The sequence below is a fragment of the Rattus norvegicus genome, chromosome 3 (assembly GCF_021556685.1).
Source record: "Rattus norvegicus strain SHRSP/BbbUtx chromosome 3, alternate assembly SHRSP_T2T, whole genome shotgun sequence".
NCBI lineage: Eukaryota > Metazoa > Chordata > Mammalia > Rodentia > Muridae > Rattus > Rattus norvegicus.
The window spans coordinates 136,473,680-136,494,396 of NC_141536.1; the positions used below are offsets into that span (position 1 = coordinate 136,473,680).

Consider the following 20,717-nt stretch of genomic DNA (forward strand, 5'->3'; position numbering starts at 1 on the left):
TCTGACATTTGACTCTGGGATTAAGATAACCTGTCCTTCACAGTGCAGGTATTTCAGTGCTGGAGGGAGTTGCATTCTCCATTGTCACAGAAATTTCTTTTTCAAATCAACTGAGATCATCTATGGTAGAAAAAGAAACCTTGTTCCACTTTCATGCATCATGAGCAATGTTCAGTCCATTTAGTCAACAGTTCTCAGTGTTTGTCTAGACTATAATACTAAGAACTTGGAGATGGAGAATATTTTTGTGCTTCAAATAACAATCTATCAGGAATGTAATATAGATTTTACCTGAAACAATATGTACTTAAATATATACCAGCATAGCATGAACATTTCGACTCACAGCTATTTAAATACTGTAATGTTGTATTGACTTTATTGACATTTGTAAAATCTTATCATTAATATTGAAAAGTCAGATAAAGCTCTCAATATTGGTTATCCTTAGATACATCCCAATGATTGTCAATACAATGTATAGTTTTGCCAAATATTTTGCCGATGGAAAAAGTTACACATTAGTGAATCTTATTTTTTCTGGAGCTTGGTCTAACCTTCATAGAGAGGAACCAATTATCATCTAAATGGAGGAAACAAACTCTGCATAATATACATGATGAAATGATGATCATGGGAGAAAAATCTCTTTTTCTGTTTCTGATTTTGCTTCTTTTAACCATAGGTAGGTAATTTTTTGGCCTTTTCTTCACATATCAATAACAGTTTTCTAGGCTCTAGTTCATCTATTTGATTCCTCTCCGAAACACCACCAAAATATTTGAATTGTATATCTTTCATGTCTTTATATCTAACAACACTTGTCCTTCTCCTGTCTGGCTCTTTTGAGCCAAAGTGGCAGTATTATCTCTTTCCTTTAGATCTGAATCATTGGAAATATTTTCTGTAGTTATTTGTTTGAGAAAGAAACCTGTGCAGCTGAATTTCCAGTTTCATCTCTCTCCTTGCTAAGACATGCACACTTTCCTCATTAAAGTCCTTGTTTAGTGAGTCCTCTTAAAACCTAACATGGATCCAGCTGCAGAATATGGGGTTTTGTTGGAGTACTTGTCTCTTATCTTCAAGAACACGCTTTGGTTTTACATTGCCACACTCTTGAAAATTTAAAAAATAAGCACAAATCATCTCATATTTTATGATTCAACCTCTTCTTGTTCCTTTTCAGTGTAGAATTCAAGGATAATGGTGACAGACAAATACCATACTATAGAATTAATGCTATTTTATATGAACATTTTCTCTGCCTAACACATTAATTCATTGCATGTAATATCAATTTCTTTAAAATTCCTAGGACCTAGAAAAATGGAGCAATATTTTTGTAACAATATTTCTGCCATTGTTACCTCTAAAATATTTCTCAATATTACACTGTTTGTGCTTTGATATTCCATGAGCCAGTCTTAAATTGGTCATAATTCTCTGACAATTCAGATTTTACCAAGTGCTTCCAGGATGAACCATTTAGTTCACCTTACAGCATCTGATGACTTTTCTATTCTTCAGCTCAAAACTCCTTCAGATATCGTCAATAGACAATATTTAAAAGACTGAGAATCAGGTACTCATAGTTATCATACCAATGTAACTACAACTTCTATCTTACTACTTATTTTCTACCTTAGTTTCTTCCCTCATTGTTAAGACAAAACCACAGAGAAATTAGAGACAGAAAGGCTTATTATTACCTTTAGCCACATATTTTGATTGTCAATAGATGAAAATTATATAATTCTCATACAGTATCTGACTGACCATTTCATATAAGTGTATAAATGAAACAATATGGAGTGTTCTGAAAGACATATACATATTATTTTTCCAGATTTGTAAAGTTGGAAAATCTTTCATGTGTTGTTAATTTCACCTTATATTTTGATGTTCATTGCACATAAGGTTGCCTCTATACACTGTAAGCAAATTGGTTGTACAGGTAATATTAAATTTACTCTGGAGATCTCAGTACACACAATCACAAACAAAAATCTCTTTCCATTTATTCATATACTCAGGTCTTGTATATGGAAAAAATTTCTCAAATCAATTTTTTCTCTCACAATTATCTTCATGCATGTTATTATTCATGTATGTTTATTATTCAAAGTATTAATCTAATTCTATTTATGATTGTTTCTCTTTCTAGTGTATGATTCAAGGTACTATCAGTAGATTAAATCATAAAATTTACATTACTCTGTAAAAGAGAATCTATCTGAAGTGTATCCTCTGTTACATCTGAGTTTTCTATCAGAACATTTGTTTTAATATTTTGCACTGGATATTGACATCAATGATGTTGGTAATATTTTACACTTAATAGTGAATGTCAGCAGTACCTCTGGCTCTTGATTATTTTGTTGAAAAATTCTAATGCTTTTCATTAAGTTCTGGTGTTTCCAGAAATGTACCGTGTGTTGATGAGTAAACATATAGTTGGATCTCCTTTTCAGAACTTTGTCTACAACTGATAGGTAAATAGAAAAATCCATATAGGAGAAATGGACTAATCCTTCACATCTGCATTAATATGACATAAAGAATTTGTTTTCTGTTTCTGACTTGTCCTTGCATCACAGCTAGGAACTGTTTAATGAACATTCTTTGTCATATTCATCCTAACTTTGGAGAGTTTTTCAGTCATAGTTTACCAAGAAAATGTTCTTCACTTTCCATGAGGGAATATTTGTATCAAAATTCTAAAAGTCATATCAAGTGTTGAAGAAGAGAGCTCTTATAGATCCTCATAGGCTGTGCGTCTGCTGCTATACTTAAAGTGATATGCAACCTAGGCTCATAATTCTGCTAGAGTGATTTTGCTTGTGTAAGGTCTACAGTGGGTCAGCAAAGATCCCTGATTTCAAGAGAGGAGTGTCTGCCATGTGCCAAATAAAGAATTCTGCAGTATTTTATCCATCACTATGCATCTTTTTATCAACAACCTAATAGTTTTTCATGTCTGCCTTATTTACTGAAGCCCGGCATCAGGTAATATTTGTCCCCTAAAGGTAGTAAAGTTTTCTGAGTATCCTGTGAAATTTCAAAATGTTCCTGTAAAACCAAATCACTATATTCCATGACAAAGGAAGAGAGCAGACTGAGTTCATGTTGAGAAGAATTAGAACCCCTATTGGCATATCTACCCTATCTATCAACATCCAGACATACATCAAAGCAATGTTTGTTTTCTCAGAGTAGGCTTTCTGATAATAATATGAAACCAAGAGAAAAATTTCCTTTATCTCCCATTTCTACAGATATATTTGAAGAACAGATGGTCAGGCCTAGCAATCTAGATACTACATAAACTGACTTTTGTATATTGTTGTTTTCTAACTTCTCTTCAACTTCAAATTCCTGTCACCTTTCTAACGTATATACAAGTCCCCTTCAACATTCATGGATTTTCTTATTATTAATATATGCTTAACCTTTTAATTTTGATTGTATTATCATTCACATGTTACAAATTATTCATTGAAACCTGGTGGGGCTTACTTGATAGACACACAATCAAATTTCATCTATATCTCTCACAAGAATCTGCCAATTACTCCATGAAAGGATAGAAGAGTATTGTCATTGAGCCTATCTGCAATTCACTAATGGTTGTTAAGAGCACTCTCATATGGTGGCCTCGGCTTGTGAGGCTGTGTTAGATTTCCCCTATCACTTCTGATTGTTCCCTCCTTTACCATCTGACTTTGCTAATTGGTTTCAAGTGGTCCCCTATCTCCAGGATCAGAATCAGAAATCCTACACAGGGCTTTCATATCTGGCCTGAAGTGAGTTACCCCTGACCTTTTCTGAGATGGTACTTTGTTAAATATACAGAATGAGTCTATACTGTTCAAAAGAAGACAAGATGTTCCCTTTTAAGACTCAAGTGAACTAGTGAATCTATTCAGACAACAAACCACCCAGAGATTATTCCGGGCCTAATACCCAGATTTGGAAATAGAGAATAAATGAATGGGTATTGAGTGAAAATTTTACCAGGCAATCCATCAGAGAAATCTCTTGAAAAAGCATGTACTTAAATATTCATCTGTACACACTTAGTCCTCCAAAATACACAACCATTATTACAGTATATTTTTGCATTGGTGTTAATACTTTTGATACTGTCTGAATAGTAGTATGTAATGTGACCAGCAGAACTGCAGAACTGCATCTGCTTTATCTTTTGAAACAGTCATTATTATTATTATTATTATTATTATTATTATTATTTCTGAAAACAAGATGTATTTTAATAAGAATTTAAATAAATTACATAACATTGAAACTGGAAGGGAAAAGGAAACCAAAAGACCAGTTTGTTCGTTTACATGGAACTGGGCTGCAACTTGTTTTGAGTTGAAATCTCTACAGTTAGCCACAAGGTTAATGGCACCAGCTTGATTTTTGCTTCCTCATTGTAAGTTTAACTGATATCAGGCTGGTCTTACCCTTCATGTTTCAGCATCCCTTCGTTAGTATAGATCTGCCTAAATATAATGCCCTAGTGGTGAGCTAGTGTCCATGACTTCTCTGGAAAGGTGGCCCTTTCTGAATTTTGCCTACCTGGTCAGACACCAGGGGTTCTTTTTATGGCCAGAGACTCTATATAGTGACATAGCTGTGTTAGTTACCATACTCTCAGTCACCTGAGCTGTTCAAATGGTGATACTCTTCTAGGGTTGGGGTCTCTCTCAAGGGAGTCCCAAGGAACTTCTGGTCACACATACCCATTACACAGCTGTGATTTGGGGGTTCTTGTCTTGCCTGAAACCCTGTTATTGCTTTGTTTCAGGGTAGAAACTGTCATGGATTATTGCTTAACCTATGTAAATGAGGTTCAAGACCTGGCTTTTCTCAGTTTATTGCATGAAGGAGTTACACTACTCCAAGGTAAAAGTGGACCCTAAATGAGTACATTAGACAAGCTGTAAGGTTTCTAAACTTGTGACAAGGGACACCAGGGAAATTCTACTCATTGGACGGAAATCCTCACTTAAGTTTCAGAGAGCTACAAGCACTTAAAATCCATGAATCTTCAACTGATCGTCCTTAGCCAGTCCAATTTCTATCAGGAACTGGCATATATTCTTGCATTGGTCATCTTGTAGCTGAATTATTTCTCCATATTCTACATGTTCAATTACAGTACAATTGCAAGCAAATTTCTTTTTAAACGCCTTCACTAGTTTATTTTTAAAAAATTTTTATTAGACACATTTCTTTACTTACATTTCAAATGATATTCCCTATCTGAGTTTCCTGTCCATAAGCCTGCATCTCCTCTACTCCTCCTCCCCCATAGAGGTATTCCCTCTATACATCCTCCATATTGCCCCCATCCCCATATTCCCCTGCACTGGGGTTCCAACCTTGCCAGGACCAATGGCTTCCCCTTCCCCTGGTGCCCCAATAAGGCTGTTCTCCGCTATACATGCAGTTGTAGCCCTGGGTCAGTCCATGTATAGTCTTTCAGTAGTGGTTTAGTCTCTGGAAGCTCTGGTGTATTGGCATTCTTGTTTTTATGGTGTTGCAAGCTCCTTCAACTCTTTCAATACTTCCTCTAACTTCCCCCAAGGGCGTCCTGTTCTCAGTTCAGTGGTTTGCTGCTAGCACTGTCCTCTATATTGGACATACTCTTGAAATGTCTCTCGGGAGAGATCTATATCCGGTCCCTTTCAGCATGCATTTTTTAGCTTCATCAATCTTACATAGTTTTGGTGGCTGTAAATATATGGGCCTCATGTGGGGCAGACTCTGAAAGGCCATTCCTTCAGTTGCTGCTCTACACTTTGCTTCCACGTCCTCTCCCATGGATTATTTGTTCCCCTTTTAAGAAGGAGTAGGATCATCTGTATTTTTGTCCTCCTTCTTCTTGAGGTTCCTTTGGTCTGTGGATTGTATCTTGGGTAATTTGAGCTTTTCGGCTAAGTGGATACTTAACAATGCTTGCATACCAAGTGTGATTTTCTGTGATTGAGTTACCTCGCTCAGCATGGTTCTAGTTCACTCCATTTGCCTATGAATTTCATGAAGTCATTGTTTTTGATAGCTAAGTAGTACTCAATTGTGTAGATGTACCACATTTTTGAATCCATTCCTCTGTTGAAGGGCACCTGGCTTCTTTCCATCCTCTGCTTGTTATAAATAAGGTTGCTCTGAACATAGTGGAGCATGAGTCTTTGTTGTATATTGGCGCATCTTTTAGGAATATGCCCAGGAGAAGTATAGCTGGGTCCTCAATAAAGGAAATGTCCAATTTTCTGAGGAACCTCGAGAATGATTTCTAGAGTGACTGTACCAGTTTGCAAATCCATGAACAATAGAGGAGTGCTCCTCTTTCTCCACATCACTGCCAGCATCTGCTGTCATCTGAGTTTTTGATCTTAGCCACTCTGACTGGTATGAGGTGGAATCTCAGGGTTGTTTTGATTTGCATTTCTCTGATGACTAAGGATGTTGAATGTTTCTTTAGGTGCCTTTTGGCCATCCATTAATCCTCAGCTGAGAATGTTTTGGTTTGCTCTGTACCGCATTTTTTTAATAAGGCTATTTGTCTCTCTGGAGTCTAACTTCTTGAGTTCTTTGTATATTTTGGATGTTAGCTGTCTATCAGATGTAGAATTGATAGAGATTTTTTCCCAATCTGTTGGTTGCTATTTTGTCCTAACAATAGTGTCTTTTGCTTTACAGAAGCTTTGCAGTTTTATGAGGTCCCATTTGTCGATTCTTGATCTTAAAACATAAGCCATTGGTGTTTTGTTCAGGAAATATTCCCCAGTGCCCATGTGTTCAAGACTTTTCCCCACTTTTTCTTCTATTAGTTTGAGTGTATCTGGTTTGATGTGTAGGTACTTGATCCACTTGGACTTAAGCTTTGTACATGCTGATAAGAATGGTTTGATTTGCAATCTTCTACATGTTGACCCTCAGTTAACTATCATCATTTGTTGAAAATGCTGTCTTTCTTCCATTGGATGGTTTTAGCTTCTTTTTCAAAGATCAAGTGACCATAGGTGTGTGGGTTCATTTCTGGGTCTTCAATGCTCTTCCACTGATCTATTTGCCTGTTGCTGTACCAATACCATACAGTTTTTATGACTATTGCTCTGAAATACTGCTTGAAGTTAGAGATGTTGAGTCCCCAAGAAGATCTTTTATTATTGAGGATAGTATTTGCTCTCCTGGTTTTTTTTATTCCAGATGGATTTACAAATTGCTCTTTCTATCTCTATAAAGAACTGAGTAGGACATATGATGGGGATTGCATTGAATCTGTATATTGCTTTTGGCAAAATGGTCATCTTTCCTATATTAGTCCTACCAATCCATGAGCATGGAAGCTTTTCCATCTTCTGAGATCTTCCTCAATTTCTTTCTTCAGTGATTTTAAGTTCTTGTCATACAGATCTTTCACTTGCTTGGTTAAGGTCACATCAAAATATTTTATATTATTGGGGACTATTGTGAAGGGTGTCATTTACCTAATTTCCTTCTCAGCCTGTTTATCCTTTGAGTAGAGGATGGCTACTGATTGGTTTGAATCAATTTTATACCCTGACACTTTGGTGAAGTTGTTTAAGTAGTTTCTTTTTATTGTATTCACCAGTGATCCCTTGGACAGTTGTAAGGGTCTTCCTGTTTCCCTGTTGAATTCTTATAAGGAAATAATCCTCAGTTCCAGCAGGAAGCTGGTCATCACCCTTATTTGCATCATCAGAGGGGTTGAAAGAGTGGAGGTTCTGGATAGCAGACCTACAATATGATTTCTTTTCCTTAGTGGAAATGGCCTGCTAATGCAGCTGCCAGAGAAGACAGGCTGCGGTTTTGGATGTGGGTGTTGGGGCATAGTGTTGGAAGCAGTGGGTTTGAGGGGGAGGCAGCTGAGTCCTTTGCAGCAGCTCAGTGACTAGGGTTCATAATTATTTTTTTAAAGCCTGGGTATTGACAAAATTGAGGTGTTCTAGACTCCAAACATAGGTAGATTTTTTCACATTCTTGTCTAATTTTCATAAAGGTATCAAAATACTCATTTAAGAGTGGAAGACAAACACTTTACATGTGTTTGGTCATAGAGTCATTGGAAAACATCTTTTGGTATTTCCTTTTCTTTTTAAAATAATCTTTCTCTTTCTTTCTTTCTTTCCTTCTTTCTTGATGCTTTTCCATAGATACTGGGTATTTTTGAATTTTTTAAAATATTTTATTCACATTTTAATTTATATTTCAAACCTTATTCTCTTTCATGGTTTGCCATCCATAACCCCCATGCCTCCCCATCTCATCTCCTATCCCCCTTCTTCTCTGAGGGTGTTCCTGTTTCAAAAACCCCAAACCATTCCAGCCTCCCAATCCTGACATTTCCCTACCTTGGGTGATACAGCCTTGGCAGGACCAAGGGCTTCTCCTCCCATTCAGGCACAACAAGGCATACAGAACTCCAAATAAATAGGACCAGAAAAGAAAGCCCTCGCATCACAAAATAGTCAAAACCCTAAATGCAGAAAACAAAGAAAGATATTTAAAGCAGTAAGATATGACGGTAAAGTAACATACAAAGGCAGACCTATAAGAATTACACCAGACTTCTCACAGGGGCTATGAAAACCAGAAAATCCTAGGCAGATATCATCTAGACGCTAAGAGAAGACAAATGCCAGCCCAGGCTACTATGTCTAGCAAAACTCTCAAATAAAATAGATTGAGAACCCAAGATAATCCAAGAGAAAAGCAAATTTGCACAATAACGTTCTACAAATCTAGCCCTACAAAATATAATAGATGGAAAACTCCAACAGTGGGAGGAAAACTACACCCTAGAAGAAGCAAGAAACTAATTTTGCAACAAAACCAAAAGAAGAGATTCACACAAACATAATTCCACCTCTAACAAGGAAAATAACAAGAAGGAACAATGACTATTCCTTAATATTTCTTAAGACCAATGGAACCAATTCTCCAACAAAAAAATATTGACTAACAGACATGATATGTAAAGAAGACCCAGCATTTTACTGCATAGAGGAAACAACCTCAGAGACAAAGAGAGGTACTACCTCAGAGTAAAAGACTGGAAAACAACTTTCCACACAAATGGTCCAAAGAAACAAGTTGGAGTAGCCATTGTAATATCAAATAAAATTGAGATTCAACCAAAAGAAAATGAATGACATTTCATGTTTATCAAAAAATTCCACCAAGTTGAACTCCCAGTCTTGAATAAGTTCCAAATGCAAGGTCACCTACATACATAAAGGAAACCTTATTAAAGGTCTTAGCACCCATTGTACCTCACACCATAATAGAGGGAGACTTCAACAGCCTCATCAATGGACAGATCATGGAAATAGAGGCTAAACGGAAACATATAGAAACTAAGAAGTGATGAACCAAAAGGATTTAACATATATGTGTAGAACATTTCATCCTAAAATGAAAGAATATACCTTTTTCTTAGTATGTCATGGTACCTTATCCAAAATAGGCCATAAAATTCCATAGTTACAGGAAGATTTGAATAATCACATGCACACTGTAAGATCACCATGGACTAAGGCTGGTTTTCAAAAACAAAACAAAAAATAAATGACAGAAAGCCCACATATACATTGAGTTGAACAAAGCTCCCCCAAATGATAATTTGGTCAGGGAAGAAATAATGAAAGAAATTAAAGATGTTTTAGAAATTAATGAACAGGAAGACACAACATACCCAAAACGTATGGGGCATGATGAAAGCGTGCTATGAGAAAAACTCATAGGTCTGAATGCCTTCAAAAGGGAACATGAGCGAGCAAACATTAGCAGTTTGACAGCACATGTAAAAGCTCTAGCACAAATAGAAACCAATACACCCAAGAGGAGTATAAGGCAGGAATTAATTGAACTCATGGCAGACATCAACCAAGTAGAAACAAAAAGCACTATACAAAGAATCAACAAAACCAGGAGCTGGTTCTTTGAGAAAATCAGCAAGACAGATAAACCATTAGTCAGCCTAACCAGAGGGCACACAGAGTCTATCCAAATTAATAAAATCAGAAATGAAGAGGGAGACATGACAACACAATCAGAGGAAATTTGGAAAACCATTTGATCGCACTACAAAAGCCTGTATTCACCAAACTGGAAAATATGGGTGAAATGGATAATTTTCTAGACAGATTCCCGGTCCCAAAGTTAAATCAGGATTAGATAAACTATCTAAGCTATCCGATAATTCCTAAAGAAATATAAGCACTTATTAAAAGTCTTCCAACCAAAAGAAGCACAGGACCACATGGATTTAGGGCAGAACTTTCTGGAAGACGTCATATCAATACTGCCCACACTATTACACAAAATAAAAACAGAAGAATCACCACCCAATTCCCAATAAGCCAAAATTACGCTTATAGCTAAACCAAAGAAAATCTCAACCAAGAAAGAGAACTTCAGACGAATTCACCTTATGTGTACCCATGCAAAAATACTCAATAAAATTCTTGCAAACTGAATCCAAGAAAACAGCCCAATCTTATTGATTATTCCCTAAAGTTAAACTAGCCATTCTCTATTGATTTTATTCTATTTCAAGTTAGAATACAGTGTATTAGAACACCAGAAAATGTAGATTTTCACATATGACCATTCTATCTTAAATACAGTGCATAGGTCTAGCTATGTTCTACAAATTTTTGCATGGCATCAGTAAATAAGGAAATTTACTGTATTTACATGGTTGTTCTCTCATTCTAGAGTGATGCTTTTTAAACAATATGGTTGTGTTTGCCTTTTTAAACTGTATTAACCTTCATTGACTTTATTTCATCACATTCAATACATTTTTCCCTTGCTTCTTTTCATGTGCTTTTATTATGCGCATTCTTTCAAATTTAGTTTCTTTGATATTGAATCAAGTAATAAGTAGATCCCTCCTATCAACTTTCCTCGTCCTAGTCCACCATTCAGATAACCATCTATGGGCTTATTCGGAAAATTTCTATCTCTGTATATTCAATGTTAGTCCTGAGGTTTTTCCTCTGTCACATTAAACTTTCCTTCTTTAGCAATTTATATTTCTTATAATTTTTATATCTTTTAAAGGGATATTTTTCACAGTTATCATATGTTTTCTTTCTCAGGCTTAGTCTTTTTGCTAGAACATATTCAAAGCTAGTGCTGACATGTGATCTTTTATTTGAATCAATTTAACTGTACGTCTCAGGTTCATAGATCCTGGCTCTTCACCATAAGAAAAGGTGATACTTTTTCCTTAAATAAGCTTTCTCCCTGGAGCCTTATCAGCTTACACTGCATACCTTAGACTTAGCAAGAGGCAGACAACCAGGGAAATGTCTTAATCCCTCTCCTTTTCAGGATTTTTGTTAGTGTATAGTTACAAGTGTGATTGTGTCCCAAAGACAAGAGTGAAGTCCATAAACCCTCGAGTTATGAGGTAGCAACCGAGGTAGGAAAGGCAATTCTCTGCTTACAGAAGGAGTTTCTAGACAGTAACATGCTTTTGTCTAGAAAATAAGACCATGTGTCCATGGACTAAAGATGATGGCAATGATAAAAGTTTTGAATTGCAAACTCAGTGACCTCTTCTTCATCCCAAGCTTGGATTTGTATCTATCACATGACATCATTTATTCCAAAGTCAGTTGGGAGCTAACTTTCAGAAAAAGTTATGTTTCTGTTGTATATATGGCTGGAACTTCTGAGTCAGGACTGTCCTGTCTGGATCTCATTTTTCTGTTGATATTGCAACCATATTCTATGATCTATATAATATCCTGATTCCCTTATTAATTAAGGGTTTTCTAAGTACTGTTGCTCATATGTGTCTGTTGATAAGTTTTAGTTGTATGGTTTATTTTCAGGACAGAGCAAGAAATATAAAAATAGCAGGGATCTATAATGTACTTTAGTCATGATTTCCTCAGAACTGAATCTGGAGCTTTGGCAAACTAAAGGACAATACATGTAAGGGAGTTAAAACTGTCTGCTCTGTACTGTAGTTTTCTAGATAATGCTAGCTACATCTACCAAATATATCCCTGTTTTCTGTTATTTACCTTTCCTGTCTCTGCATCATCTCCAGATATTCATCCATTCCAAAGAATCCTTCCTTTCATTTCATTCCTTAGAGGACTCCTAACACTTATCCTGGTTTCTCAGCATGTGCCTTTCCCAAATGCCCTTGCCATTCTTTCCTACATGCAAATTTCACATTAAAATGCTTCTGTAAACAGAGGACCTGATCATCTTCAAAGGCTTATAACCTCACATTATTTTTAGGGAAAAAATTTGAAGGCATGGATTTAATACCTGGAGTCCTGATTTTTCAGATCTAACCTCCTAACACCTGCATCAAAAATTTCAGTCCCTCACAGTGCTATTATATCAGGAGCTACAGGAAGTACCAACTTGCTGAGTTCGAATTTTCTTTTCAAATCAACTGAGAGTTCATCTATAGTAGAAAACGAAGTGACCCAGTCAGTAGTTATGAGCACCAATCTCTTTAGTCAAACTTGCCTATAGTTCTTCCGGAGCCTAACCCCACAAGGCCCAGATAAAAAGGAAATATAATTGGGCTTTTGTAATATCATCAGGGAAGTCAGAAGATATTTTAACTGAAACAATATATACTTAATATTTACTAGTAAACGATGAATATTTCAAACTCTGAAATCTCCTAGTCCTGTACTTTTTGTAGTGATATTTATAGCATTGGTAGTATTTTAATACTATTTTTTATGTCAGATAAAGCACTAAATGTGCATTATCCATACTTATAGTCTTAATACTTGTCTTTAAGTTGTGTGATTTCTAAGCATTTCCTGGTGGTAGGGATACACACTTAAAGAGAGTATATAAACTCTTTGTATGTACATGATGATACATTCAAGAAGGTAAAGTTTGGACCTGACCTCGACCCATAGCTCACTATATTCAGATTACATGGGGGAGAGAGATGGACTCCCAGAAATGCACAGGGGAGATGACCACTTTTGCTCACATTCCTGGCCCAAAAGGAATCAGCCTGAAGCTGTCTGGATATAGGATCCTAGGAACAATCAGGGACAGGTTGTCTCTTGTTTATGCCTGTGCCTGGAGCTGAAAGCTGGTCTCCAGGAGCACTGACAAGTTTGAGAGCAGAAGTAAGACCACCACTTCTGCTCTGAGGGACCAACCTGAAGACCTCAGAACATAGGAATTGAAAGCAGTCTGGGAAAGGATTGCTCCACATTTTGCTTTCTCTCAGAGCTGACCTGGTTATGTATCTCCCCTGGGGAGAGAGCTGGATTCTCCAAAATGAGGACAATCCTGAGAGCACAGATGAAACCACCACTTTTGCCCCCTTTTCTGGATCTAGAGGTATCAGCCTGGTGCCATTTGGACAGAGGCACCAAACAACTGTCTTGGACAGGATACTTCTGGCTTCTGCCTGGGCCCAGAGCTGACACTGTGACACAACTCTCTATACCCAGATATCACTGGAAAAAGTCAGCCTCCAAAAGTCTGCTAAAACAGAGGCTTACATGAGTATCAAGCTATTTTAAGAGATAGCAAGAGCAACTAACACCAGAGATAACCAGATTGCAAGAGGCATGTATAGTACCTACAGAACAAACCAACACTACTTGGGAACATCAGAACACAGTTCTCCCACCAGAGCAAATATTGGATATCCCAACACACCAGAAAAGCAAGATTTGTTTTCAAAATCATATCTCATGATGAAGATAGGGGACTTTAAGTAGGACATAAATGACTCTCATAAACAAATACAGGACAACACAGGTAAACAAGTAGAAGCCCCAAAAGAGGAAACAGAAAAATCCTTTAAGGAATGATAGGAAAACAACCAAACAGGTAAAGCAATTGAACAAAACAATACAGGATTTAAAAATAGAAATAGAAACAAAGGATACACCCTGGATATAGAAATCCTGGGAAAGAGATAAGGAGTCATAGATGCAACCATCTGCAACAGAATTCAAAATAGAAGACAGAATCTCAAAGGCAGAATATACCTTAGAAAACATTGACACAACCATCAAAGATAATGTAAATTGCAAAAAGCTACTAACACAATACATCAAGGAAATTTAGGACTCAATAAGAAGGGCCTGGAACTGCCTTTAACAAAATTACAGGAAAAAAAAAAACTTCTCTAACCTAAAGAAAGATGCCAACAAACATACAAGAAGCCAACAGAACTCCAAAGAGATTGGACCCGAAAAGAAATTCCTCCATTGACATAATAATCAAAACAGTGAATGCACAAAACAAAGAAACACATTAAAAGCAGTAAGGGAATAAGGTCAAGTAATATATGAAGCAGACCTAACAGAATTACACCAGACATCTCAGCAGAGATTATGAAAGCCAGAAGTTCCTGGGAAAATGTCATGCAGACCCTAAGAGAAGACAAAAGCAAGTCCAGGCTACTATGTCCCGAAAACCTCTCAATTAACATTGATTGAGAAACCAAGATATTCTAAGGAAAAACCAAATTTGCTCAGTATCTATCCACAAATCCCACTCTACAAAGGATAATATATGGAAAACTCTGACACCAGGTGGGAGACTACATCCTAGGAAAATCCAGAGAATAATCTTCTTGCAACATACCCAAAAGAAGTGAGCCACAGAAACATAATTCCGCTTCTAACAACACACATAACAGGAGACAACAATCTCTATGTTATAATATCTCTGAATATAAATGGATTCAATTTCCCAATAAAAAGACATAGACTAACCATCTGGATATTTAAAGAGATACAACATTTTGATGCATAGAGAAAACACACCGCAGTGACAAAGAAAGACAGTACCTCAGAGTAAAGGCAGGAAAACAATTTTCTAGCAAGTAGTCCCAAGAAACAAGCTGTAGTAGCTATTCTAATATTCAGTAAATATACTTTCAACCAAAGCTGTCAGAAAGATAAGGAAGGATATTTCATATTCATCAAAGGAAAAATCCTCCAAGATAAACTCTAAGTACTGAACATCTATGCTCCAGATGAAATGGCATCTATAATCATAAAAGAAAATGTATTAAAGCTCAAAGCACACATTGCACACATTGTGAGGACAGAAAATAGTTTGAGACTTCAAATCTCACTCCCAGCAATGGACAGATCATGGAAACAGAAACTAAACAGAGACATAGAGAAACTAACAAAAGTTATGAACCAAGTGGATTCAACATATATCTATAACACTTTCCATCCTAACAGAAAAGGATATCATTTTTCTCAGCAACTCATACTATCTTCTGTAGGGAGCGGCACATATAGATAAAAAATGGCACTGACATCTGGTGGTCCTTTGTGGTTAACACCCACAAAGTGCATGTCCTGGCATTTCTCAGGCAGCTATCAGGCTGGAGTGATATTCATGCTAATGAGGTATTTCATGCTCCACCAATCCCTAGAGGACAAGTATATAGCCATAGCCTGTTTTGTATATAAGGCTGGTGCCTTTGTTGCTCGGGGTCCCCGTATCAACAATGAGGTGTTCCTGCAATAAAGGGCTGTTGAGAAGAATCCAACGGTGTTGCGTCTTCCTTGCCGGACGAGGTGGGCATTGCAATCTTCTCCAAAATTGACCATATAATTGGTGATAAAACAGGTATCAACTGATACAAAACGATTGAAGTAATGCCATGCATCCTTTCAAATCACCATGAACTGACTTTTTTAAATAACAACAAAAATAACAGAAAGCTCATGTTCACATGGAATCTGAGCAATGTTATACTCAGTGATAACTTTGGGAAGACATTATAAAGTTTTTACAATTTACTGCAACTGAATCTACAACATACCCAAACTTATGGGACACAATGAAAGAAGTAAAAAGAGGAAAGCTCATAGCTCTATGTGCCTCTAAAAATAGAGAAAGCTTACACTATTGGCTTGACAGAACACATAAAAGTTCTAGGATAAAAAGAAGCCAATACACCCATGAAGAGTAGAAGGCAAGAAATAATCAAACTCAGTGTGAAACCAACCCAGCAGAAGCAAAAATGAGTTTACAAAGAATCCACAAAACTAGGAGCTGGTTCTTTGAGAAAAGGAACAAGATAGATAAACCAGGGCTCCAACTGGATATGTAGCAGAGAATAGCCTTGTTGAGGCACCAGTGGAAGGGAAAACCCTTGGTCTTGCCAGACTAACCAGAGCTCACAGAGAGAGTATCTAAATTAACAAAATCAGAAATGAAAGGGAGATTTAACAACAGAAACTGAAGAAATTTATAAATCATCAGATCCTACTGCAAAAGCCTATATTCAACAAAACTTGAAACTCTGGATGATATGGACAATATTCTACACAGATACCAGGTACCAAAGTTAAATCAGGATCAGATAAACCATGTAAACAGTTCCATAACTAAGAAAGTAATAGAAGCAGTTATTAAGAATGTCCCAAACAAAAAGCCCAGGACCAGGTATTTTTAGTGCCAAATACTCTCAGACCTTCATAGAAGAAATTATACCAATACTATTCCTAATATTTCATAAAATAAAAACAGATGAAACATTATATAATTCCTACTATGAATACACAATTATGCTTATACCTAAACCACACGAAGACACAATAACTTCAGGCCAATTTCCTTTATGAATACTGATGTAAAAGTACTCAATAAAATTCATAGGCAAATGGAATGAACTAGAAAATAACATCCTGAGTGAGGTTACTCAATCACAGAAAAACACACTTGGTATGCACTCATTGATAATTGAATATTATCCAAAAAGCTCAAATTACCCAAAATGCAATCTACAGATCACAGGAAGCTCAAGAAGAAAGATGACCAAAATGCAGATGCTCCCACTCCTTCTTAAACGGGGGAAAATATTCATAGGAGGGGATATGGATGCAAAGTTTAGAGCAGTGACTCAAGGAATTGCCGTTCAGAGCCTGACACACATGCAGCTGTATGTATGTACGTATGTATATATATATATATATATGTATATATATATATATATATATATATATATATATACAGCCATGAAAGCTGGTTAAGATTGATGAAGCTAAAAAAAGGCATTAGAATAGGGACTGGATACAGATCTCTCCTGAGAGACACATCCAGAGCATGTACAATATGGAGGTCAATGCTAGCAGCAAACCACCAAATTGAGAACAGACCCAATTGGGGGGAATTAGAGGAAGTATTAAAAGAGTTGATGGAGCTTGAAACCCCATAAAAACAACAATGCCAACCAACCAGAACTTTCAGGGACTAAACCACTACCGAAAGACTATACATGGCCTGAACCAGGGCTCCAACTGGATATGTAGCAGAGAATAGCCTTGTTGAGGCACCACTGGAAGGGAAAACTCTTGGTCTTGCCAAAGTTGAACCCCCAGTGCAGGGGAATAATGGGGAGGGCAATAAGGGAGTTGTATTTGGGGAATACTTGTGTGGGGAAGGGTGAGGGGAAGAAATGGTGAGTTATGGACAGGAAACCAGGAGGTGGAATAACCTTTGAAATGTAAGTAAAGAAATGTATAATAAAAAAATTTAAAAAATTCTCACAAAGAGAATTCAAGAACACATCAAAATGATCATCCATCATGATCAAGTAGGCTTCATCCCACGGATGCACGGAGGTTTAAATATACAGAAATCCATCAAAGTAATCCAGTATATAAAAAATTCAAATGAAAAAACCACATGACATCTCATTAGATGCTGAGAAAGCATTTGACAAAGTTCAACACCCCTTCATGTTAAAAGTCTTGGAAATGTAAGGAATTCAAGGCTTATACCTAAACATACTAAAAGCGATACATAGCAAATCTGTAGGCAACATCAAACTAAATGGAGAGAAACTTGAAGCAGTCCCACTAAGATCAGGGACTAGACAAGGCTGCCTACTCTTTCCCTACCAATTCATCATAGTACTAGACGTTGTAGTCTGAGCAGTCAGAGAACAAAGTCAGGTCAACATGATACAAATCTGAAAGGAAAGAGTAAAAAAAATCACTATTTGCAGATGATATGATAGTATACTTAAGTGTCCAGAAAAGTTCCACTAGAGACCTCTTAAGTTTAATATACAACATCGGCAAATTGACTGGATATAATATTTGCTCAAAAATGTGTAGTCTTCCTTTACTCAAGGAATTAACAAGCTGAAAAAGAAATTAGGGAAATGACACCCTTCACAATATTCATAAATAATATGAAATTCCTTGGTGTGACTCTAACCAATCAAGTGAAAGATATGTATGATAAAACTTTTAGTCTCCGAAGAAAGCAATTGAAGAAGATCTCAGAAAATGGAAAGTTCTCCCATGTGTCCTGGATTGGCAGGAATAATATTTTGTAAATGGCCATTTGGCAAAAAAAAAAAAAATCTGCAGATTCAATGCAATGTTCATCAAAATTCCAAATCAAGTTTTCATAGTGTTAGAAAGAGAAATTTGCATATTCATTTGGAATAACAAAATAACAACCAAAAAAAAAAAAAAGAATAGCTATAACAATCATCAATAATAAAACAACTCCTGGGAAATCAAAATCCTCGATCTCAATCTGCATTACAGACCAATAGTGATTATAACTTTACAGAATTGGTACATAGACAGGCAGGTAGATCACTGGAATAGTTTTGAATACCCAGAAATGAACCCACAAACTTATGGTCACTTGATCTTCAACAAAGAGCTAAATCCATCTAGTGTATAAAAGATAGCATTTTCTTTTTTTTTTCTTTTTTTTCATCTTTATTAAATTGGGTATTTCTTATTTACATTTTGATTGTTATTCCCCTTCCCAGTTTCAGGGCCAACATCCCCTTAACTTCTTCCCCTCACTTTCTCTATGGTTGTTTCCCTCCCCATCCTCCCCACATTACCACCCTACCCCCAACTATCACATTCACAAGTGGTTCAGTCATGGCAGGAACAAGGGCTTCCCCTTCCACTGGTGCTCTTAATAGGTTATTCATTGTTACCTGTGAGGTTGGAGCCCAGGGTCAGTCCATGTAAAGTCTTTGGGTAGTAGCTTAGTTCCTGGAAGCTCTGGTTGGTTGGCATTGTTGTTCATATGAGGTCTCAAGCCCCTTCAAGCTCTTTCAGTCCTTTCTAGATTCCTTCAACAGGAGTCCCATTCTCAGTTCAGTGGTTTAATGATGGCATTCACCTATGTATGTGCTGCATTCCGGGTGTGTCTCTCAGGAGAGATATACATCCAGTTCCTGTCAGCCAGCATTTCTTTGCTTCATCCATCTTACCTAGTTTGGTGGCTCTGTATGTATGGGCCACAGTTTGGGCAGGCTCTGAATGGGTGTTCCTTCTGCTTCTGTTCTAAACTTTCACTCCCTATTCCCTGCCAAGGGTATTCTTGTTCCCCTTTTAAAGAAAGAGTGAAGCATTTGCATTTTGGTCATCCTTCTTGAGTTTCATGTGTTCTGTGCATCAAGGGTAATACAAGGATTTGGGCTAATATCCACTTAAAGGATGGCATTTTCTGTGTATGGTGCTGGTTCAACTGGCTCTCAGCATGGAAAAAATGCACATTGGTCCATCCTTATCTCCTTGTTCAAATCTTAATTCTACGTGGATCAAGGACCTCTGCATAAAACCAGATACACTCAAGTAAATACAGTAAATTGGGGAAGGGCCTTGTTCTCATGTGCCCTGGTGAAAATTTCTTGAAGAGAACAATAATGGCTTATGTTCTAAGATCAGAATTGAGAAATGGTACTTCCTAAAATTACAAAGCTTCTGTAAGGCCAACGACAAAGTCTCTAGGGCAAAACGGCAACCATCAGATTGGGAAAATATCTTCACCAATCCTGCACCTGATATTGGACTAATATGCAATATATAAAAAGAAATCTAGAAGGTTATCGCCAGATAATCAAATAACAGTAGTAGTAGGAGCTTCAATAAACAGAGGAATTAACATGCTTAGCAAGCAAAAAGTGCCACTCTTTATAATGCTGATCAAGGCTAGATACATGGTCCAAGTGTTCCCATCTTAACTTTTCTCTTTTCTATTTCTTGCAGCCATCATCCTCAAATCTCTGTCTATACCAAAACTACCCTTCATCTCAAGTTATCCTCTAAAGGAACCTACCACATCTTCAGCTTCCTCAGATCTGACACTTCCTGCTTGTCCAGATCTGACACTTTCTTCTTGGCTTGCCATTTTAAGGTCTTTTTAGAATTTAGCATGTAAAAGAGTGCTTGGATATACCTCAATCTTTTTTTTCTTCTTATTTACCTACTTTCTCATTTAGACAAAACATTGATAACATACCGGGTATTTCAAATTGGATACTGAACGAAGTAGGGAAGAAATTCTAAGTATGGCAGCAATATATAGCAATAGTAGAAGATAACCTAGGATGCCATCAAAAAGAAGATTGGTAGAGCAGCTGGATTTAATTCATTGGACACTTACTTCCTAAGTAGCATTTTCTATTTCTATAAATGCTTAGTTTCACCTTATATTTCACTTTTATATTCCAAAGCACTTAGAAATTTATTTTACCTTAATTAAAAACAATAATTTGTCCTTAATTTCTTGATGGTTCTGCAAATTTCAGATATGGAAAGATGAAGGTGAATGTTTTAAAACAGTGTATTACCATGATAACCATGTCAGTTTGTGTTGACTTGTGTTGTATATTTTGTTATAAAAAAATTAGACTCCTGGCACAAAGTTGAATC

General features: G+C 36.7%; 1 pseudogene; it reads right to left on the reverse strand.

Moving 5' to 3' along the window:
* Positions 1 to 5,039: 5,039 nt before the first annotated feature.
* Positions 5,040 to 20,219, reverse strand: LOC147995733 (eukaryotic translation initiation factor 1 pseudogene; annotated as a pseudogene).
* Positions 20,220 to 20,717: the final 498 nt, after the last annotated feature.